The 25,521-nt window shown below is 40.3% G+C and overlaps 1 protein-coding gene across 4 annotated transcripts in view; it reads left to right on the top strand.

The window, feature by feature from the left end:
• ESRRG (estrogen related receptor gamma) overlaps positions 1–25,521 on the top strand; it is a 633,225-nt gene that overhangs the window by 171,239 nt on the left and 436,465 nt on the right. For all 4 annotated transcript variants that reach the window (XM_075204251.1, XM_075204255.1, XM_075204249.1 and 1 more), the window contains exon 3: positions 25–98. The gene's annotated coding sequence lies outside the window, so the exon portion shown is untranslated. The remainder of the gene's footprint in view (positions 1–24; positions 99–25,521) is intronic.

Below are 25,521 nucleotides of genomic sequence, written 5' to 3'. Positions count from 1 at the left end.
AGCTTTCTTTTCGTTTGTTTACAGACATTGACTGGAATCTGCATTGCTGCGAGGTCTCTGGCCAAAATTTACTTCCCTGCGCCTGAAGTCTGTGTGTGGTGAGTGACGCTAGTAATGGCCTTCTCGAGCATTTTTAGTGACAGGTATACCGTGAAACAGAATTTGTTAAGCAATGCCCGAAATATCAACAGGTCATGTTTTCAGGCCTTTCCTGTGTGATTCACCAGTGTATGAACATCCAGAAAAACATAGGGGTAGATTTATTAAACCTTCTCAGAAGCGGGCACAACATTACACACAGCACCAACAAGCTCTGACCATCCGATCATTTATAATACCTCATGTCATCCAGGATCCTCTCAACAGAAAGGAGCCCACAATTCAGGTTGGGAGGGGGCTGAATCCCTTTTTTGAAAAAAAAACCAAAAAACGAATAACTTTTTTTTTTGTCATGTTTAACACCCTTCCTCTAAATGTAAATGTTCTCGCATCTTGTCTCATAAAAACTGAGGAATTCCAATGGTTTTTACAAAGCCTTGAGTCAGATAAGTGCTGAAACAGATGCATTAATCACATTAAGAGGCATTTTCTATATGCTACTTAAATGCCAATCCGGCTGTATCAGGCATAAATCCCTTTGCCGTCAATGGGAGATTTTTACTTGTGACGGTGAAGTATTTACGATGGCTCCAAATGCTCACAAAATCTATTAATACCAGGCCACTCTGTACATATGTACATATATATATATATATATATATAAATATATTTATTTAATTTAAACAGTCTGCCTTTTCTTAGATAGTTTTTTTTAGCAATCCCTGCAAGACCAATTTTGCCAAAGTGTGTTCTTTTCCAGAAGGAAATTATGGGGATGGGAACATCTTATACAGTGAGTATCACCAGTTGTCTCGCTGCATGGGGGGCTAGTTACAAGATAGTCACCTTCCCTTTGTGAGATCCCCTCAGATAGATGTTGAACTGTGCAATGGAGCCACCGTTTTCTATCACTGAGGCATTTGACAACAAACAATCTTGACGCACGACCAATAATCATAATACTATTTCCTAGCGAAAGGATAGTCTGCATTCTCATGACTGTTTGTCCCACCAACAAAATGGCTGCTTCCATTATGTGTAGCCTACTGGGAAAGTCGCTTTATGTCTGATCTCTAGCGTCACAGCTATAATCCTGCCTCAGAAGAGACTGCTTGTGTTTAGCTAATCTATGTTAAGTCAGTCAGGGATGGACAGGTAAAGTTTGTTTTAAACTACTTATTTTGCTTATCATCTGCAACATTGAACGGGAAAGTTGTTGGGGTTCTTTTTGTTTTGTTTCCAGTATTTAAATAAACATTAACCTCATGAACCTGCAAAGAAGATGTGTTTCAGGGCTGTTTATCTGTTCAAAGGACACTGGTACAATTTACTAATAAATAGTAAACATAGTTACTTCTTTTGATAGGATGTTTTGGAAATCAATATGTCCTTACTTTGAATATCCAATGTCTCCCTTTTCTTCTGATTTAAATTTTTTGGGTCTGATGTACAGATCTGTACATATAAAGTTTTCCTTTGCCCCTTACAAATGTACTATAGGAAAGACATTGTATATATATACATATATATATATATATATATATATATATATATATATATATATATATATATATATATATATATATATATATATATGTAGTAATATAAATACACAGGTATATGTCCTGATTACTCTGCTGGGTGTCTGCAGAGCCAAAGACCCAGACTGGGCCTTTTGTATGGAGCCCACCCTACTCTCTCCATACAAAACACCCAAAACACCAGGGACCTATTAACAGCTTTTCCCGAAGCTGAGAAACCAAATGAGAAGCTTATCCTCAGATGCAAACAATCTCCCCAGTGTTTAAAATACAAACAACAGGAATCTGAGACTTAAGTACCTGCCATTTACCTCTTTCCCAGAGCTTCTGTCACAATATATATATATATATATATATATATATATATATATATATATATATATATATATTTACTCAACAGCAGTCAAAACAAGCATAGTCTATGCTTGTTTTGTCTGCTGTTCAGTGAAAATCTGTCTTGAAAAAGGTTGTCTGGTTGTAAGACCGAAACGTTGATTATAATATAAAGGAACTGGATTGAAAATAAAGAATAATGTATCTGTTTTAAATGGGGAGTGCCCTCTCTACTTTTTGAATATGTACTAGCTACTATGGAAATGGGAGCTATTGTGGAGCACCCCAAAGAGGATTTACTTGAAGATGTGAGTGCAGTCTCCCACTAATATATATATTAATATATTGCATGTTTCAGAGCTTTATTGTGTGTGTGTGTAACTCTTTGTAGTGGACTACATTGTTTTATAATTTGTGTCTTATGGTTCGCTATTACAGTACATTGCAGTTTTATTAAAGTGTAAAGTGGTGGTTTGAAGACATGACAAGCATAGCGTGTTAGCTCTGCTTGCTGTGACCTCCTTAACTATATTTAAGTACCATCCGTACAAGCATTTCTGTTACCTATAAGACTAACAAGCCAATCACACAGGTGCTGGCATGCAAGTGCAAGATAGAGTAGCACCACCCTCCTAAAGAACATATATCCATCTTTACTGGTTAGAACAGACATAAAGCCGGGCAGATTTACTGTAGTTAAATATAGACATCAGTTATTTAACACTGTATATATTTGATGTATTGGCTTCCCTGGCTGTTCAAGGCTGATTATCCACTGGCATTAAAAGAATGCCAGAGATAACGCATTTGACATAAAGTAGTAGCTAGTGCTCTTGACTGCAAGCACAAGTGAGTATGGGGTTAATGGGGCCAATATAGTCCAACTCCACCCCCCCCATACAGAGTTACATGTTTTACTAGTGGTAAAAAAATATTAGTAAAATAATGACTTGCAACGCCAACGCGTAAGGGGCGTAAGTGTCCGTATTTGGCCAGAATCTTAACATTATAATTGTAGTTAAAAATGAGTATAGTAGATTCCAAATAAACTGGGTCATGCTGTGAGATACAATATGTAATAAACTTTTTTTTTTTTTATATGTTTTCTTTCCTGTAAAATATGATTTAATTTCACCCGTAACAAAAAAGATAGTTAGCGTTAAAAAGTACTATTACAGCAAGGGGAGAGAACGCCGCCCTCTGATTATATTACTTGATTAGATTGCACTACGAGTGGACCTCTGACACTGACCTGCTTAAACTGCAGAGTCTATATAAAGTGTGGGGAAGAAGGAAGACATTACCTGTGAGAGGTAAGAAAAGGAAATTGTTATTTATGTTTTAGAAGCTCAAAAAAGTGTCATAAAATGTTTGTTTTTTAAAAAGCTTATCAGTGGCAAATATTTCTTTCTGCAACATTCTGTGTAACATTCACTTTGCAACATTGTAACTTACTTTTTTCTGCCACAACAAAGATTGGCAGATGTACCGTTCCACTGCAGCCCAGTGGCAGATTAATACATTATTTTTGTAACTTATGTTTTGTAACCTGTGCTTCGTGTTCAAAACTATACATGGGCATTTATAAAGTCAGGTATAAGTAATAATCATGGCAATTTACTTTGTAAAGAAAAAAATCTCCATGAATATGAAAATATAGTGTTCAGACTACAAGCTGTGGTAGCTGAAGAATGTTCAGAATATAGGTATTGCATTGCACAAATGTATTACTGCATTAAATGTTCTGCGGGATTCCAATTACTAGAGATGCCGTTGGTCACTATGTGACGCAGAGATGGGAGTGTTGTCAGAGTAAACAGAGGTGGATAAGATAAAACAGAAGCGTCAATGAGAGGATGAAATATGGAGAGATGGAATGATAGCCAGAATGGCAACTTACAAAACTTTAAATTCTTCAGGCATCACTGCCTTGAAAAAGAACTGTGCAGGATCCATATTAGGTCTCTCGGTTTTGTTTTAAACAGAAAACCAGGACATCCATATAACATGGATATTGCTCGGTCCATTAAAGATATTCCATCAAAACACATGTCACCCTAATTATCAGAACAGCCGGTGTTCTGGCTCGTTCTGATTCTTCGAGGTGCGCTGCTCCCAAGCAGGGCCATCTTAACAACATTATGGGCCCTCGGGCAAAGCAGTGCACCAGGGCCCATATATATATATATATATATATATATATATATATATATATATATATATATATATATATGTATATGTATGTATGTATATATATATATGTATATATATATATATATGTATATGTATATGTATGTATATATATATATGTATATATATATAAAAATAACTTTTTTTTTCAAATCCCCCTTAACTTTCAATCGCCTTATTCTTCGAGTTGAATCCTCTTCTGTTCTTCGTCGCTGTTCTGCGCTCCTCCGTGCCGTGCTCGCAGTGATTGTCGGGTGTGATGACGTCATCACGCCCAACATTCACTGCGAGCGCATCACGGAAGAGGGGACCAGGGAGGGAGCCACCTGATCTGAGCGGTCAGGTGACCGCAAAAGGTAAGGTGTTTTTTTTAATAGGAGCCCCCCTTGTCCGCTAGGCCCCCGGGCACCTGCCCCTTATGCCCAGTGCCAAGTCGGAAAGACGGCCCTGCTCCCAAGAAGGGTCCAGGTACTTTTGACTTCTCATTGAAAGTTATGCTTGCAGAAAAAGATATCTGTTATGGTTGAATTTGCCTTTAATATATTGCTTACAATAGTTGCAAATAAAATACTCGATACAGTGTTACAGGGTGCCATTTATTTGTGAGTGTCTGAAACCTAGGAATTGCCATGGCAACAATAATTTTAATTATGGAGAGCTGAGATGATAACATGTATATCAGATATGACTGAGTTCTCCCTGTAGACTGAGCTCTGATTAGACATTTGAGGGAAGCTTTGTATGTGGATTTCCCTTGCAGGCTGGATTTTATTATCTGCTTTAGCAGACAGCTGTTTTGCTGGTGCCATGAACCTACACTAATATAATGAATGGAATTGGCTTAAAGGCCAATGGACATTGCTTTACAAAGAGATGAGCAGAATCATTTGGTCTTACAGTAGCAGTTCCTAGTCATAGGGGGGATATTTACTGACAAAGTGCAAATGTGCAACCAATCAACTTTAATCCATTTAGTGCAATTTAGATGGAAAAGGTCATTAATGAAGCACAAAAAATGTTTTTAAAAATGTGTTTTTTCCCGCAAGTGCTTCTAGAAGGTGCAACATGATGAAAGGATAGAGCAAGGCCTGAGAACATATGTAAACATTAAGGGGCGGAATGGAAGTGTTGCCCATAGCAGCCAATCAGATTCTAGCTATTGATTTCTAGAATGTGCCAGGTAAATGATAGCTAGGATCTGATTGGTTGCTATGGGCCACAGCTCTGCTTTTCCTTATTAGAAGGTTTGATAAATCTACCCCATAGTCCATTTGTAAGAAATAAATCTTTCCCTTCCCCTCCTCATCGCTAAATGGGTAAAGCATCCCTAATACGTTCTCCAACATGCATCATGTCCTGCAAATCTTACTATTGTAAGTAGTTGCATAAATAGCATATTTATATGCTTATTTCTCATTCAGCATTGTTGTGTACACCATTGGCACAAGGGAGCAGTGCCTGCTCACCAGAGCGTGACATATGTCCCAGCACTCCTGACTTTCAGGACATCTAGCACCATTGGGCAGTCCCACTAGAATCACAACATTTCACAGAATCTCCTGCTCTCTCCTGCCTGTTCTTGTCACTTTCACCACCTTTGGCTATTGGTTTCTTTAGTTGTGGCTTGTTTGGGTCCTGGAATGTTGGGGGCCTATTTGGAAAAAAAAATGTATACATTTAGAAAATTCAAACCAGCCCCGGCATTAAATCAATAGCACCCACAACTAATAATTAGGCCTCTCTCCAGCCCCAGTTCTCAGCCACAGTGTATTTAGTACATCTGCAGTACTAAACGCTGCTAGTTTTGTACTTATATCTATACACATATTTGACCACAAAACATAGTTTTATAGATTACATATTATTGTTATATAGTTTATATATTTACATACTCTCCAACCATTTACTCCATCTGAGAGGGATATTTATATAGACCAAAATTTGAACTAAAGAAGATCCCATTATTCTCCATCATTCATTTCTTTGCCCTCTGTCAACCAGCCATGCACGGCGCAGGTCTCTCTCCTCAATTCACAGTCCCGTCTCTTCCCGATGCCCTCTCCTGCCTCAGTTTCATTCCCCATTCACATCCCACTTCCCTCCCTTCCTACATCTCGTCCTGTTACCTGACTCTAGAATTGATGAGGGCTGCTTACAACGATCAGTTCCATAACACTATTCATTGGGGCATATTCAATTTTTGGCGAAAATGCCAAAAATCTTGCGGCGCGCACACTATTAGTGCGCATAAATACCGTTATTACGGTAGTTTTCTCGCTGGATTTCTATTACCATAATAACGGTAATAGTTTTAATGCCGCGGGGAATTCAAAGAATTGAATATGCCCCATTGTGTCACAGTAAGTGGAAGCAAAGGTCAAACTTTATTACCGTTAGACGTTAACTTTAACAATACACTGCTATAGAACCACGGTGGAGTTGGGAAGCGAGTTGGTGGGAGAAACAATTATTAATGCCTGTAAAGACAGCTTGGCCTTCTGAAAGCGGTGGTAGTCCTCATAATGACTCTGATGCCACCGATGACGACAACACTGACTAAAAAAATATGATTTGAAAAATGACTATAAAAACCAAATGCAGACTTAGCATAAAAATGACAATGTACATCACCGACCTGCTTCTGTTGCATCCCGAGCACTGGCAAAGACAGCAGTTTCTATTCACATCACTTTGTATAGTGACTTCCACTTTTCTCTATTTAAAGCGGCAATGCCAACAGCCAAAGGCTTTACTAGGTCATTTACCAGGCTATACAGTTTTACATTAGACATGGCTGCTGCATTGCCGCTTTAAATAGCATCACACTCGTAATTTCGTACTCAACCCTTCTGGAAGAGCAACCATTAAGGAAACAGCATAAATATGGTTTCAGAAAACCGTTGTTGCCATCAGAGACAATGAAAACCGCTGTTCTGAACACACAGCAGTGTTGTCGATGCCCCTCCCCCTGTGAACTTCTCATTATCCTGAATAGGACGTTCACAGGCCAGAGACATTGATAAGTGTAATTCTTTTTTAAGGTTTTGACAGAGGGAAGCTAGTAAAATAAATCAATATTTTCAGTAAAAGTAATAAATTAAAGTGGTCGAAAAGTAAAAAAAAAAAACTTACATTTTTCTCTATACATTTCCATACGTTTAAGGCTCCTGACCCAAGTCCTGTTGACTTGATAGTCCGGAGCAAAATAAATAATGAAGTATTTGATTAGAGAACAATCGAGATAATGATTTCAATTACTTTCTGTGAAGAAATATTCGACATTTGCATATTTCCCCCAAAAAATAATCTACACTAATTATTATTGTCCCTCTTCTGTTTATGTGTGGAAACTTGGGGTACGCTGAACACAAGTGTCAGGTTTCCATTCTCCATCATGCTGACAGACTCGATTTTTAGGCTGTCATTAGGAGAGCGAGGTGGAAATCTATTAGACATATCAACTTGATCTGTGCGGCTGCCCCATCTGTTTTTTTCTTAAATCCTTATCTGTGAATCATTAAAACTGAAATTGTTCCTCCCAGGTGGAAGAACAAAATTAAATGAGTTCTCAGTAATAAGGGCAAACATACTTTTTCTAATTATTTAGCAATTAATATAATACCCAACAGGCAATAACTTGCGGGCAAGGAGGGAAAATATGTGGTCTGGTGTTAATGGCGCTTGTTTAAAGTGGCAAGCTGTGATTAATGACTGTAGGAAGGGTCTGACAACACTTTCTATAGAAACACTCCATAGTAGAATGCAAAACTACAGACCATGAATATATATCGAGCCCTTTATGGGTTTCAACTGTCAACCTTATTTATCAGATGCAGCAAAATGTTGTTAGGAATGGCATCGAGGATAATAATTATAACTGATTGAAAATAATGGATATTACACGTGATGTCTCTCAGATGAGAGCCCTGATTAGCTATTTAGTGTCACTCAGCTGGGAAGAACTGAAAAATTATATGTATTGATGTAGATGTGGAAGTGTCAGATACTAGTGTGGTGTCAGGGGCAAACGCAGGATTTGTAGTGAGGGGTTTCCACAACACGCCGCCAGTGGGCGTGACCAGCATGCATGGGGGCGTGGCTATAATATTAGACAGTGCTTGGCTGCTCTCCAACTCTTCCTATCCCTATAATATACATGGGCAATGCTGCGTGCACTACTGTTAGGTGCACGCAGCTCTCCCTTTTCAAGCAGAGCTGTGTGAAGCAGGAGCAGGGTCCAGCCACCTCAATTATACAGTGCCCCAGGCTTGGAGGGGGGATTCCAGACACTAGTAAACCCCCCCTCGGTTTGCCTATGGGTGTGTTGGTTGTGATTGTTTACAGCGCTGTGTCTGACGTAACATGTTCACTATCAAACCAGTGTGTATTCTATGATTACAGTTGTGTGCTTTATATAATGCTAATGGCATGGTGTTGATCTATATATCTATACTATTATTATCTTTTTATTTATAAAATGCTGACATATTACGCTGGAATCTACGTTGAGGGGATCTTGACACGACACAAGTAAATTCCGTACAATGATACGGAACATAAGGTAAAGCAGGTTCTGCCCCAATGAGCTTACAATATAAATATATACGTACACATAGGGCCTGATTTTGAGTTAGAAGCAAAGAAACTGAACAAATTTGCACCTGGACAAACTATGTTACAATACAAGGGGTACAAATTGACTTTATTTTTATTTTTTTTGCACACAAGGAAATTACTGTCTGTTTTATCACATTTATCATACTTGGCAGCTTTATTTTTACACTGTATTTAAAGTTGATCTATGAGGTGCCGTATCCCAACTATAAATCTGTCCCTATGTTTTAAACCCCCCCGCCCCCCTCCAATGCAACATGGTTTTGTCAAGGTGGAAATTTGCTCTTTTTCTTTGCTTTGCTCCTAACGCAAAATCAGGTCTGTAGTGCTCTGTGGCCACGGGCCAGATCTGCATGGAGTGTGTATGTTCTCCCCGTGTGTGCGTTTCCTCCAGTTTCCTCCCGCAGACCAGGAACATACTGCTAGGTTAATATTACTGTATAGAAGTTAGACCATTAGTAATTACTACACAATGAGTAAACTCACAGGACTCCTTGTGTTCTTCACCATGGTGGCGTAGTGGTTAGCTCTTCTGCCTCACAGCACTGGGGTCATGAGTTCAATTCCCGACCACGGCCTTATCTGTGTGGAGTTTGTATGTTCTCCCTGTGTTTGCCTGGGTTTCCTCCGGGTGCTCCGGTTTCCTCCCACACTCCAAAAACATACTGGTAAGTTAATTGGCTGCTATCAAAAATTTACCTTAGTCTGTCGGTCTGTGTGTGTGTGTGTGTGTCTGTGTGTGTGTTAGGGAATTTAGACTGTAAGCTGCAATGGGGCAGGGACTGATGTGAATGAGTTCTCTGTACAGCGCTGCGGAATCAGTGACGCTATATAAATAAATGGTGATGATGATGTTCATTAGATCGCTTTACAATTGGGAACAAACATTAATAAGACAATACTGGGTAATACATACAGACAGAGAGGTAAGAGAACCCTGCTCGCAAGCTATTAGATACAACTTACGCAAATTTATGCAACAACAAAAAAGAACAAGAAGTCTGTCTGACGGTATAAATACACGTACCCTCCTGCTATTTGTACTAAATAAATAAACAACTCTGCTGGTGTAAATACATAGCTAAAAACACAGGGAAAGATCAAATTTACATCAGGACAGCTACAAGCCACTAAGTAAAAGTTATCTGAAGGTGGTCATCCCCTTTAAAAAATACAATGGGCTTAGTTCAGCCACCACAATGTGTATTCACATCTCATATTGTACTGGTTGAAATGGAAGGTGATTGTGGGGCTCATCCTATGATTTGTGTTGTGATTTATACTATACTGATGCCGTGAGCAAAGTGTTGCTTTTACGATGATCCTGCAAATGAAACCTGTTAAACAATGAGTACAGTGTAAAGTACAGATCTATATTACTCACGGTGCTTTCTCCCTCAGCTGATTCTTGTCAGCTCCAGCAATCCTACCGTACATATGTATCGCTCGGAGACCCTGGGAACGCCTGTTATGAGGACATCAGCAGGGGGCTAATGAAAAAGCTTTGTTGATTTTAACGAATCTCAAGCAACTGTAGCCAAAATAAACATAATCTTCTTTTTGGATTAGTCGTTACAGATGATTTTACCTACTAACATTGATTAACGGGCCCTGGCGGACGGGGAAAACGTATCTGCTCTTTTGTGATGCTCCCTAAAACAGCAATGATCAGGTGTAGATAAACACTAATACATCGGCTTCCGTCAGTAAGTGATGACTCTGCACTAAATGTTTAAGGGGCATTTCTAACTGATTGTGCAATGTCACTCTATGGGGTAAATGTATTAACCTGCGATTCTAGCAAATCTGTAATATTTAAAACGACAAAGGACCTCATTTAGAGTCGGACACAAAGTCCGTTTTAGGCGCATCCAGCAAAAAACCACTACCACGCATGTGCAGAAAGCACCAAATCCGCCTGTATTTTGGACTCAATTAACACTTGCAACCGCTTGAGACTCACTACGAGAGACTGGGAGGAACGCGGAATTGTGAAGGTGTGACCATGTAAATACACCCTAGTCGCAGTGAGGCGCAGACGCAACACATGTCAAAACAGGGCTAAAGCTGTGCGTCAGGAATTAGGTGGCGCAAGCGTTAGCTAGCTGCAGGAACTGCTCACAGCTCGGTAGGGTATTAAGAGTGGGACGCGACTGGGGTTGCATGGCACTCGTAATACCCTATCAAGCTGCCGCACACTCCTACTCCTACACTTCTTACACGGACTTTGCGTACAACTCTAAATGAGGTCCAAAGTGTTTAAATTCAAGTTTTGCCTTTAAACACATTGCCGTTTTAAATTTGGACGGCAAAGTCACTGAATATAGGCCATTTGTTAGAATCGCAGGTTAATACATTTACCTCTTTATTTCCCAATATTTCAGATGGAAAAATGGAAATTTTGAGAATAATGTTAACCAGAGGTTCTCAAACTGAGGGGTTCTACGTCATATAAATTTAGCTTAAAATAATATTTTACTGTAATGTGCCACATTAATCCTTTATAAATTTAGGGGCACACATGCTAAATATATTTTTACATCTATGAGGTTTCTTAGTAATCATTTATAAACTTTTGGAGAAACCATTATCAATGCGGGTATATTTACTAAACTGCGGGTTTGAAAAAGTGGAGATGTTGCCTATAGCAACCAATCAGATTCCAGCTGTCATTTTGTAGAATGCACTAAATAAATGACAGCTAGAATCTGATTGGTTGCTATAGGCAACATCTCCAATTTAATAAATCTAGCCCAATATGTTAATCTACGAGAAACCATATCTTCTAAAGTAGGTAGGTATCCAAAATAGGTGTCATACCCTGCCAACAGTCCTGGTTTCTGCAGGACAGTCCCAATTTCTGGTGGCAGAAATGGGCGTGGTCTATGAGGATCAGGGTGTGGCCTTATTTTGCGGTCAGGTGTTGGCAGGTAAGAGGTAATTCTGCTTAATGACGAATTCAAGTTACTGATTTAGCAAACTGTATATAGAGAGGTGAATATGTATCTGAGCTGTTTCAGTATTGATCTTACTGAAAGTAATAATATGTGTATAACGTAAAGGAATTATCATAAATGTATCATTTGAAATGAAAGTTTCTATTAGTACTTTCAGGGGCATATTCAATTGACGGTGGGATCGCCGAAAATCTCGCGCTCAAAAAATATTACCGTTAATACGGTAATATCTCGCTGGATTTCAGCTCGCAGATCCCTGAGCTGCGAGCTAAAATCCAGCGAGTAAATTACAGTATTAATGGTTTTCCCGCGCAGGATTACCGTAATAACGGTAATATTTTTTGAGCGCGGGATTTTCGGCAATCCCACCGTCAATTGAATATGCCCCTCAGTCTCACTTTATGGTATTAAATAACAGCATTGGGACTTTTGCATTCTTATAAGTGTACTTTATAGCGCAGGGGAATATAAGCTGCATTTAATGTTATCCTACCTGCATCTGCAGTTAGAGATGACATTTCATACATTGAGATAATCCTTTTATTTACATATCGTTAGCCACGTGCCATCTATAGTACCAGGTCTGGGATCCGTTCTGTTATATCTCCCAGAATCACAGACATTTCCTGCACCGAGACAGGAGATATTTGCTGCTGTGATTTGCAGAGAAGTTACAAGGACAGGACCTGACCGCTCTGGCTGCTGGTTGTCGGTATCAGTCTGTCGATGTCCCACGGCTGTCAAGAGCACCTTGACTTGTCTTGATGAGTGTTTTATTTTAGGAAGTAAACAGATCGTCAACGCCGGTATTGAGAGAGAAAAGCAAATTGTCTTCATCGTCTTTACAGTTTTATCGTTTTCCTTTCAGTTTTGTATTTTGAAAGTGTCTGTTGTATTTTTTTTTTAAATATCTTTTCAATTTTCTGGGTTTGATATTTAAGATTTTTAAAACAAAAACATCATTTTGACTGTACATATCAGTAGGTTACAGCTGGTGGTGGCAGATTCTAATATATTTCAAATGATTCTACCGGTATTGTATGCCCCTCGTCCCCTCAGGGGTACTTCAGACAGATTCATGGAGGACTACTAAAACTGGACCTGTCATCAGCAGACAATGGAGTGACGTAATCTTCATGGATATGTACTGTACTTTTATTTTCTAGATCCAGTACCTCGTGTATATTAGTCAGGCAGCGTCTCAGCACTGTCACTAGTTTTTAGCAAATCGATAGCCTGCATGTTGATTCAGTCAAAAAAAATGGCTGCCTCCACGGTGAGTAAGTGACAGGTCCACTTTATTTTATAAAAGGTAACTGCATCAGTAAATAAAACAACAGAAATGATTTTATGGGCCACTCTGAAATGATTCATGATGGAAAATTGTCAGTTCAGATCTGCTGCCAGTTTAGAACAACACCCTTCATTAAATGCTCTGCAACCACTCTTAGCCAATCTTGCCAACTTTGGCATTTTGCTATCCGTGGGGCAGGTGAGTGTGTGAGGGCGGGGCTTGAAGAATCATGTCATTGGCCCCGCCTCCTGCTGTTAGAAGCTAAAAATCGTGATGTCAGTTTACAATGACAGCTCACGATGGCGCGTGGATTGCGTCACTAAGCCCTGCCCCCTCCTTTTAACTTGCCAAACTGGCCGGGATCCGGGAGGTCACCCTGCTCTCCCGGGAATCCGGGAGGACTCCCAGAAATTTGGGAGTCTCCCAGATATTACAGGAGAGTAGGCAGTTATGCTCTTAACTAACGAACGCCCACAATCTTGAAACTGAATCCATACATCCCAACTTTTTCAATCTTGGCGGGGCGTCCAATTAGCAGCCCACAAAAGGGACGGGGTTTAACTGGAAAATAGGTGGAGTTTGGGTGTAATACGGGCGGGGCTTGTTGTGTCCGGCTTTCGGGATTCTAAATGTTGGTGCTCCTCAGGTTGGTTTGTACAGGGGCCTGCAGGCCCGGCGCTCCCATTAGGCAAGGTTAGGCACTTGCCTAGGGCGCCGGGCTCTGGAGGGCGCCACAGAATTCTAAAATACTTTAAAACTGTGCGGCGACCGCTGACCATACCTGTCACGGCCGCCGCACAGCATTCAGATGGACGGGGAGGGGGGAAGAGGCTATTTTGTCACCACCGCCGCCTCTCTGCTCCGTCTCCTCCCCTCCACTTACTAGTGTCAGTGAGTGGAGGGGAGGAGACGGAGCAGAGAGGCGGCGGTGGTGAGACAAGGTAAGGAGAGGAGGGAGGAGGGCGGCGATTTTTGCGGGGGGGGGGGGGGCGCTTTTTTAAAAATGCCTAGGGCGCCGTGGACCCTAGCACCGGCCCTGGGGGCCTGGTCAACCGTCGTTGCTACCACTCCAAACATTGAGGCACCAGCACCGTCATGGGTTCAGCAAGTTTCTGTGCTTAATACAATGTTTCGTTTCAGGATGAATTGATAAAGGGAAATCAAGTGTGTTGAAAAATCTGATTAAACACAGAATTTGGTAAACCTGTGGCAGTGCGCTGGGTTGTGGGACTCAGCTAGCTGCAGTCCGCCTTGCCCGTTGTATTAGAAGATGCTAAATCCTTGTAGGGGGTGTAAAAATCAGATGCACTTCTGCAAATATAGACAAATGGAATTAGCATTGTGGGAGGTGTAGCTTTCCATGCTCGTAAAGGACCTGTATAGTAAGATATTTGATTATTAGTGATCAAAATAATATATATAAAAAGTAATAAAATACTTATATTTGCTGGCCAAAGTGACAGCATCTGCGATGGTACAAAACTGGACACATTGTGGGCAATCCACGCTGAGAGCAGACAGGGCACATGGATTCCTTAAGCAGCCATATGCTAAAAGGAGATTGCTTTGCGGTACAAGTTTATTTAAATGAGAAAAATGGGCGGGGTAACGCGGTTGAATCACAAAGTGTTGCTCATCCCCCATGGTGTATGACGTCATGTAATAACAAGACTGCGACAGCATTATACTTTAAAACATTTTTTAAAACATTTACTGTGAACTTCTGGGGCCTGATGATGAGTTGAATTTACACCAGTTTGCATAGCGTAAATAACAAAAATTTGCACTGCACAAAGAGAGCGCACATATAAGCGTGCATGCAGACTTGCACGCACCTGACAATTGCGCCTCCCTACGACTGGTGAGCTAAGGGGCAGTCTAACATGGGTCGAGTTCAGTAAGGGAGGGTCCTCGCAAGTGCCCGGTGATTCGTTTTCCATTGCTAGTCATGTCCCCCAATCCTGGTGGGAGCGGAGCAAATGCCCTTTTATTGAAACAGTCAGATTTACAGAGTTGGCAGAGACCAGAGTTACAATCCTTCATGTTTTCTGAAATTACCTAATGTAGATGAAAGTTGTGCATTCCCGTATGAGCTGCCTGGCCCCCTTAAAGTTTAATAAAGCCATAAAACTTTATAGCAACCAGAGTATTTACATAATAACGTGTTAATGGTTGCGATGTCTATGTGAAATATATATTGTCTAGATTGCATCTGTGCCTTGCTGTGCGAACGGAATATCAAGAGGGGTCATATGTTTGGTCAGAGCTAAGTGAAGTGATGTAATATCTTGGCATTAGAACGCTATCTGCTGCTGTTGTCTGGGACTTTTGCAGGAAGTTAACTAAGCCAGCGCTGACATTCCTGTGCACTTCATGCCGTACAACGAACAAAACTTTTTCTTGTCTGTTGCATTTTTATATAATGTTTTATGAGCATCAGAAGGAACAGATATGAAATCACAATGATTGGAAATTTAGCAGAAAAAAAACACACAGGCTGCCAGAAAAAAATATTGGACTGCATTGGATCTCTAAGATATAATGTACCGTTATGTTGTATGCAGTAATCTTCCGTCATTGCTGCCTCGTAACGTTGGGGTCGTGGGTTCGATTCCCACCAGGTCACTATATGCGAAAAGCTTGTATGTTCTCCCCGTGTTTGCGTGGGTTTCCTCCGGATGCTCCGGTTTCCTCCCACACTCCAAATTCATACTGGTCAATAGACTGCTGACAAAATAAACCCTAATATGTGTTTTAGAGAATTAAGATTGTAAGCTCCAATGGGGCAGGGACTGATGTAAGTGATAAACATTCTCTCTGCACCTCGCTTCATAATATGATTGGCGCTACAAAAATAAGCTATAATAAATAATGCTCCTATTTATCTAATAAAAGTTTATAATAATAAAAAAGAAATATTTATAACATATGTTGCAGGTGTTCAATATCAAAAGCAAAAAGTAAAAATGTACATGCATGCTTTTTATTGTTGTCAAAATAAATACTTACTGTTATGTTTGTGTGACATTGCTATGATAGACATTGCATCGTTCCAAAACATTGTTTTCTAATTATTATAGTAAGTATTATATCCTAAGTATTATAAGAAGAATAAGGATATAACATAAACTAAAAGCATCCAAAAATGAAATATTGGAAACTTTCCTGATTGCGCCCAGGCCGTTTTTTTCGTTGTTGTTGTTTTCAAGGAATCGCTTCTCTTTAGGAAAGAAAGAAAAAAAAAAAAGGAGCGTTTGAAGTGATGTCATCGTTCCTATTTCTGCTTCAGAAGCGGGATCTGGATTCTGATGTGCTGCAAAAGTGTTACATCAAAGGCCGAGCTCAGATCTAAGCGCAAGAAGAGAAAGGAGAGGGGAAAGGGAGAACCCTCGGATGACTAAAAGTTGTTAAGAGCGTTATATGAAAGACGAAAATGGCCTTTCTCCCCTGACAAATCGTTCAAAAGGTAACCGGCACTTAGGAAGTGCCCTGTCACATGGAATACAGATTCAGCTGCTGCCAATCTCCGCTCAGTCTGAGATGTTTTCATCTTGTGTCTCAGATTAACTCCTTCCAGGAAAACAGTCTGTTGTATTTTATTAGCAGAATTTGTTTTGATTTCTTATTTTCTTTGCCCGTTCAGTAACATTTGGAGATGAGTCATTCTGTTCTTTAGACCACTGTGCTCTACATGTTGAGATGAATTAATTTCTGTTGGAATTGGTATCTGGTTTGCAGGTCTGAGGTACAGTATAATTTAGTTTAATTTAGTCCTTCTATTATGGACCCTTCATCATCACCATCATCATCACCATATATTTATATAGCGCCACTAATGCCGCAGCGCTGTACAGAGAACTCACTCACATCAGTCCCTGCCCCATTGGAGCTTACAGTCTAAATTCCCTAACACACACACACATACTAGGGTCAATTTGTTAGCAGCCAATTAACCTACCAGTATGTTTTTGGAGTGTGGGAGGAAACCGGAGCACCCGGAGGAAACCCACGCAAACACGGGGAGAACATACAAACTCCACACAGATAAGGCCATGATCGGGAATTGAACTCATGACCCCAGTGCTGTGAGGCAGAAGTGCTAACCACCGTGCTGCCCTTCCCCCTATACTGTTACCTCACCGGCATTAAACCCCCAGGTCATTTTGCAGAAGAGCGCACCGTCAGCGCAGCTGGGTGGGGGCTCATAGCTCAGGCTCCTTGGGCACCACATACAGCACACACTTGTCGTAGACTCTTAAATAGTTATCACACAGTGTGCCGCATGGGATAGCACTTTTCTCTGCCTGCTCTTAGATGTGATAGACTTGGAACTGAATACATATAACGGCAGGAGGGATTGGACATGGTGGAAGTGGTGTTCTGGCTAAATAGTAGGCTCGTGCAATGGTGAGCAACCCAGTTATTGGAATATTAATGGGCAGCACTGTGGCTAAGTGGTTAGCACTTCTGCCTCACAGCACTGGGGTCATGAGTTCAATTCCCAACCATGGCCTTATCTGTGTGGAGTTTGTATGTTCTCCCCGTGTTTGTGTGGGTTTTCTACAGGTGCTCCGGTTTCCTCCCACACTCCAAAAACATACTAGTAGGTTAATTGGCTGCTATTAAAATTGATCCTAGTCTGTCTGTGTGTATGTTAGGGAATTTAGACTGTAAGTTCCAATGGGGCAGGGACTGATGTGAATGAGTTCTCTCTACAGCGCTGCAGAATCAGTGGCGCTATATAAATAAATGGTGATGAATATATAAATAAATGGTGATGAATATTATCCATGAGCTCAATGGCAACAGTGCCCCTTGTGGACAAATTATTAAATGGCACAATATTTGTTTTATTTTACCAAGTAATAGCTTTTAAATAAAACATGTCATTTAAGTGTCCTTGTTTTATTCAACATGTAGTTTTTCTTTTAAGTTATTTCGCTATAATGTCTTTTAAATCTGTAGTGGCCATTTGTACTGTACATCTAAAACATGCACGATTTTCTTTTTCTATTTAAGGACTTTAAAGCCTGTTCTGCTGAAACATTTGGTTTGCGCTAAATTCAGCCTTCACGCTTTTTTTTAAAAGGTGTCTCACAGTACTGGGGTCAGGAGTTCAATTCCCGACAATGGTCTTATCTGTGTGGAGTTTGTATGTTCTCCCCGTGTTTGCGTGGGTTTCCTCCAGGTGCTCCAGTTAACTCCCACACTCGAAATTATACTGGTAGGTTAATTGGCTGCTATCAAATTGACCTTAGTCTCTCTCGGTCTTTGTGTGTATGTTAAGGAATTTAGACTGTAAGCTCCAATGGGGCAGGGACTGATGTGAGTGAGTTCTCTGTACAGCGCTGCGGAATTAGTGGCGCTATATAAACAGCTGATGATGATGTGTTTTACCATGAAACTTTCCACCATGAAACAATTGCAAAATAAGTCATGTGACACAAATGAGCACAGTATTTTTCTTTACAACTAGCAGAACTTTTGGCAATAACAATAAGAGTTATAGATCCTTACTGATAATCCATTATTTTAAGGTACATAAATTTAGCACAGATTCCTTTCTGTATGTGTTGTGGGTTGTTCTTATGGACAAGGTACAACGTGTTGTATTTGCAAACCCAGAGACAAGCTATTGGTTATTTTGCGATTGTCAAGTCTTGGCAATGACACTAAGCACAAGTAACAAGAATTAGATGGATGCTGAAAGCCAGCCTAGAATATGCCATCATGTCTGGAAATGTAACCCACGTAGCACAGCTGTGCTGGATTGTGTCTACGCTTCAAGTAGGTTGCTTTTTTTTTTTTGTACTATTGTGTGTTTTCCTTAGTTTTGTTTTAAACGTCGAACACGTGATAACATTTACACTTTCCAATATACTCGGAGAGATACAAATGTTTCACGGATTGCCCAAGGGATAGAGTTCAAGAAAATATGTCCTTATGCTGCAGTGTGAAATTCTCCAGGGTGAATATGGTATAATCAGCAAGTGTTATAACCGCCAAAAGGATTTGTCCAGTACAGATTTTCCCAGCAATGGGCTATATCGACACTGATCTTTTATACTTTTTTTTTTTCTTTTTTAAATCCCTATGTTAAAACAAAGATAATTTGATACTTTGTGGAATCTCAGTAAGTCCACGCTGCATTCCCCTTCTCTATATTCAAAAATACCCGTTTTATTGAAGGATTTAATGTGAACTTACGTCTAGGGTTCACTGCAAGTAGCGGCTTTTGATATACTCTCATAACAGTGAATAAGAATTTTATTCTGTAGGAGGTCTGTTTTCCGTAAAATATCTGGGGGAAAGGTTATGTGAGAGGGCAGATCAATGCTGGTTTTTTTTCTTCTTCTTTTTAATTATAAGCTTTAGAAAAACTGCCCCATGCATGGGCAACAAGTACATGGTCCTTGAGGTTGGACTGTCAAAGCCCATTTATATGAGTGGGTGTGGCCTGAACGGATCGCAGTTGGAGCCAGGGTTTGTACAGTGCAACAGGCCACGCTCCCTGCGCGCTCGGTAGTTAAACCATTGGCTGGAGCAGTAGGTTAACATGTTTAAGATGTCTTGTAGGCAGATTTACAGGAGTAGCAATATAGTAGACCCTGCACACATGACCACAACCAATAGTATATGCAAACGAGGGATGTATATAGGCCAATTAGGCCCTTGAATAGAGCATCACTGTTTAGGGGCACCATAGACAGTGGTTTATGTCCCTTTTAGCTACATATTTACTGTCTACGTTTCTTTTTTAGGTTATGTAGGAATAGTTGTTGGACAGAGAGGCAAGAGCGTATGTGGAACACAATTACTTATTTAGGACGTATTCACTTACAATGCCTGGAGGCAACGTCAACTGGAAATACGACCCTGTTGCAAACCTGTATGTGGCAAGGACAGGGTGCATGAGATGATGCCACAAAATACAAATTGCAGGAAAAAAAACCCTGATGTACAGGTGTGGGGTCGCCTCTTTGAAAACCCATTATTCAGAAAATTCCGGGTATCTGAAAGAACAAATAGTTGACAATTGCTGCTGATCAGTGATTATTCCTTACCCATAGACATGGTCATTCACTGCCACCTCCTACAGACACTGGAGATCAATTACGAAGGGCACCCGATGTGCCCTGTAAAATTTCTTGGTGTTGAACAGGTGCCTTTAGATGGTCGCCTCTCATACATCAAGGTGAAGGGTCCTCTCCACTCTTGGGAACCTCAATGTGCAGGAACATTGCTCAGAGTTCCGTGGAAATGCAGAACTGCAACAACGGGTCCCATTATAAGAATAAGGTGAGAACTGATCACTGCCGGTTCTAAGTGGTGCAAAATCCAAAGTCAGTTTGCAGAATGGAAATGGGTGTGTTCCCCTCTGCATGACAAGTAACACCCCTGAAAATCCACCCTCTCCACCACTTCATCTGTAAACCGCCTTGGTTTTGTATATGAATATTATTATTTGATAATTGTTATTTATTATTATTATCAATAATAATAATAATAATAAATAATAATAATCGTCATCATTATTTGTGTGTAGTATAAATAAACAATATCGGAACCACATACATTGGCCAGTGTAAAATATATTTCAGATCGGAGAAAGGCGCCTTCCTCTACCTGTGCAGAAGTCTTCAACAAGCTCCATCATTTCTGTAGTTTGATTATTCAAATACTTAAGATAATACAGTGCTGGAACCTAGACAGCTTCAAGGCTTATTTTCTTTCCTCAAGTATATAGCAAAGGTCATGTCAAGCCTGAAGTGATTAGAATTTGACAAGTTCCTCTCTTCCTGTAATGCAGAGAGACACTTTTCACTTACAGTAGTTTATTAGTAACAAAGATTTAGTTACACGGAGCAATTCAAACTCATTGATGTTGATTAAAACTAAAGAGATAGCTGCCTAGGATCTGAAGCTCAGCTGCTACAATACTAACTGCTTTTGAGAGCTGCTGTTTAGTAAATCATTCCCTATAAGTTTAGACACTTGGTAAGACAGTGGAAGCCTTGTACTGATATAATGAAAATCTCACTTGTTACATTTTTAATTTGATTCAACAGGTGAGAAAAGCTAATATAACTATGCGGTACTTAGTGTACATGTAGCGCTACTTTAGCCATTTGTTTTGTTCATTGCTAAGACAGTTATTTCATATTTATAATCATTTTAATGAAATTATTACATTATTACATTGTTAGATTGTTTCACTGTTTTAGAAATAGCTTGCGTGCTTAAAGACTAACTAGCCACTGTCCCATCTACCCAGGGGCAAACGCAGGATTTGTAGAGGGGAATTTACACACCACGCCGCCAGTGGGCGTGACCAGTATGCATGGGGGTGTGGCTATAATTTTAGACAGTGCTTGGCTGCTCTCCAACTCTTCCTATTCCTATAATATACATGGGCAATGCTGCGTGCCCTATTGTAATCTCTCCCTTTTCAAGCAGAGCCGTGTGAAGCGGGGGCAGAGCCCAGTTACCTCAATTATACAGTGCCCGAGGCTTGGAGGGGGTTGCCAGGCACTAGGTACCCCCCCCCCCCTCCTCAGGTTACCTATGCTACCCCCAAGTAGGTGAACGTTGAAGCCCCAAAGTAGGTTGTAGTATATATTCAGGGCCAGAATCATTAAGGAACATAAGTGACGATACGCGCTATATTTTTTTTACGTAAAATCACACACATAAAATCATGTCCAGAACCGGACTATATGCCAGTGAGCGCAGCAATGTCCAATTTATCTTTGGGTACAAAGGACCCTAACTGTAGCCTATGATATCAATGTCGGAATTAATAGGGGACTGAGCGTATGATGGGGGTTTTTTATTATTCCCTGGAAAGCGCTGGGTAATATTGTGGAACTATAAACATAATATATATATAAATATATATATATATATATATATATATATATATATATATATATATATATATAGGTTGTTTTTTTGTACTGTACACCGATCAGCTACAACAATAAAACCACTGACAAGTAAAGTAAATAACATTGATTAACTCGATACAATGGCACCTGTCATGGGGGGAGATATGTTAGGCAGTAAGTTAACAATGAGTTCTTGAAGTTGATGTGCTGGAAGCAGGGAAATAGGCAAGTGTAAAGATCTCAGTTGCAGAATGTCTTATGAAAATGACATATTAGCTGTCTTGGTCTGTGGCAGCACGGTGGCTCAGTGGTTAGCACTTCTGCCTCACAGCACTGGGGTCATGAGTTCAATTCCCGACCATGGCCTTATCTGTGTGGAGTTTGTATGTTCTCCCCGGGTTTGCGTGGGTTTCCTCCTGGTGCTCCGGTTTCCTCCCACACTCCAAAAATATACTGGTAAGTTAATTGGCAGCAAACAAATTGACCCTAGTCTCTCTCTGTCTGTGTGTGTGTATGTTAGGCAATTTAGACTGTAAGCTCCAATGGGGCAGGGACTGATGTGAGTGGGTTCTCTGTACAGCGCTGCGGATTTAGTGGCGCTATATAAATAAATGGTGATGGTTTGGCAAGAGGTCTTGTGCCAACAGGCTCAGGTGATGTCTCTTCTAATAGCATTCTATTTGAAAAATATTTTGTGTTGGGGAGAGGGTACTAGAAGTAAGCATTTTTTTGAGGTGCCTCTATGTTTACATTGTCACATTTGTGGAATATACCTGCTTGTAAAATAAACTGTCAGTGAAGTGTTTTAATTCATGAATAAAACACATATAATATTTTGTCCAAGTTGGGTGACTGTATCATCTCCTGTCCTGAACTTTATTAGCTTGGCTGGAAATGTATTGCAGTCCTTCTGTAAATGACAACTTGTGTTGTAGGGGAAACAGCAAAGCACAGCCGTACAAAAAGAGAAAATCTATACCGATTTCACCTTCATCTCTCTGCTATTGGCAGTTGTCAATCAAAGTGTGATATCATATAAACACCTTCCGATCTGCGGCTTAAGTTACTAGACGAGGGTAAAATCCTGTTAACTTCTGACACCGTCAGCTTTCAGAACAACTGTTGTTTTTTTCTTTTTCGTTGCCATCCATTAGAAATAGAATAGGCGTTAAGCAATCAAAATGTGTTTTATTAATTAGTCAAGTAAAACAATCAATGTACAGATCAATCAATTAATATATCAATAAATGTTAATAAGAATAAGCATGTTGTTCCGTTGCATTTTGCGCCATTATGCGCCTATCTCTGAGTGACACCCCTAGAGGCGGGGGCTGAGAGGATTGTACCTGGTCCCAGGATGCTCTTCTTTCAGTCACGGCAGTGGGATCGAGAACCCCTGAGTCCCCAATATAAGTAGGACACCAAATGAATGTAGTGATGCCAGATTTATTATGCAGGAACAATACGTCACTAAGAATCTGTCTGGACATAGAATTATTAACAACAAGTACAATCTGAACGGGCAGCACGGTGGCTCAGTGGTTAGCACTTCTGCCTCACAGCACTGGGGTCATGAGTTCAATTCCCAACCATGGCCTTATCTGTGTGAAGTTTGTATGTTCTCCCCGTGTTTGCATGGGTTTCCTCTGGGTGCTCCAGTTTCCTCACACATTCCACAAACATATTAGTAGGTAAATTGGCTGCTATTATATTGACCCTACTCTGTTTCTGTGTGTGTGTGTATGTGTGTAAGTTAGGGAATTAATACTGTAAGCTCCAATGGGGCAGTGACTGATGTGAGTTCTCTGTACAGCGCTGCGGAATTAGTAGCGCTATATAAATAGCTGATGATGATGATCTGAATATGGTATTCAGGCCTGAGCTATTAGAGGTGTCAGTTATGGTACTTAATAGTGCATTTAACTTGGCGTTCCTATGGGCAACACTATTGGGCCTTACTTCCAGAATAACAAAGGCAATAACAATATTCCTAAATGTCAATACTTCTATAATGTAAACAGTTTGGTTACATCAATCTGACTCACTGGTATCAGTCTTCAAGTCTTTGCAAATACAGTGTTCTGGCTGGCAACACACCTCAGCTCTCTGTAGTAGTCTGATTCTCAGCGGCAACACTGGCCTCACTTTCACTCTCAACAGCACCTAGAAGAAAACCGCTGTCTTTTCATAATGTCTCTTTAGCACGCCTCCACTCTTTGAGGCTCCTCCTCTCATAGTCTCTGTCCAAAAAACCTTGAAACTTTCCAGCAACCTCACAGCCTGGGTTTTCCCTGGGTCCTAGAGTCTCTGCTGTATGACTCTGTGACACAGTCCTGTGAAGTTTGGACTTACCACAGAACAGATGGTCCAGGAATGTTTTAAAGGAGGAAATAAACAAGCTATATGTGTAAGGTGTATGATGTCACTATCAAGTGACAATCAGTTCATGTTGTACTCATGTATTTTATATCACCTTATCTGACTTTTTTTTATAAATAGAAATGACCCCAGTCTTACCAGTTACTACCCCTGGCATTCCTCTCCTCATGACATGTTTAGCAGTGCTCCTCACAGTAACTGACGACACTTTGTAATGATGTCTGTGTGTATGAGATTATCACCAAACAGCAGCAATTATTTACACTCTTCATTTCTGATTTTCAGAATTATCTGGTTAATGGTTTTCCAGGTAAAATATCTGTATTTATAATGATAACTATCCCTCATGTGACCCTTCCTTCCATTCTTATCTCCATCTGATATTTCACAGAATCATCCACTTTCCCGGAATTCCTAACATGAGATCGCACCAAGGAGTATTGCGGCATGGGGGCGGCTCATGTCCTGCTGATCCACTGATTGGTTATAAACAAACCTCCTTCGTATATATCAAAAAAACATTTAGGATGTCTGTAAGTCATTTAAGCATCAAATTATTCCACCTAACGGACAAGTGTGGAGTTTATGTATATTGTACTGCAGCAAACTTGATTTGGGAGCTTTGATAAGCAGTATATTATGTCTGTGTTATCTAAGCATTCTGAATGTTTCAATATGTATATCTGATATAACAACAAGTTTGATGTGCAATATTGTTGCAATTCCTTTTTGAAGATCAATATGATTTCATCAGCAGCTGGTTTAGAAAATATTACCGGTGTAGACTGATAATAAATTTAGCATATTTTAGTGGTTAAAAATTATGTTTGTTTTATTATGTGTTATTTATTACATTTCTATTTTTTGGAAGGTGCATTTTTATAGTGTTAAGGGTATATTCCTTTACATAGTTATTTCTCACTTTTATCTACTGTAGAAGCAGGCACTGGTTTATTCTATCTGTAGTCCTCCGTATATCAGCTGTCAGTCTGTATCTGTGGTATCCAGGGCCTCCAATAGGATTCCAGGGCTCTGGTGGGTGTGCCTCCTATGACCACCCCCTAGACTTGGCTTATGGGTGGTGACCACGCAGACCAGTAGGAGCTATTGGTTCTCTTAGTCACTCTCCTCCTCCCACAATATATGATGGAGCCGCAGATGTGACCGGAGCCCTAACCAGCCAATCTTCACCTCCTGGTGGAACTACACTGATAACCGACCAGTTA

This window comes from Mixophyes fleayi, chromosome 3 (genome assembly GCF_038048845.1).
Source record: "Mixophyes fleayi isolate aMixFle1 chromosome 3, aMixFle1.hap1, whole genome shotgun sequence".
In the NCBI taxonomy this organism is placed as follows: domain Eukaryota; kingdom Metazoa; phylum Chordata; class Amphibia; order Anura; family Limnodynastidae; genus Mixophyes; species Mixophyes fleayi.
The sequence above is the reverse complement of the archived record's forward strand: the minus strand, read 5'-3'. Positions and strand labels throughout refer to the sequence as shown.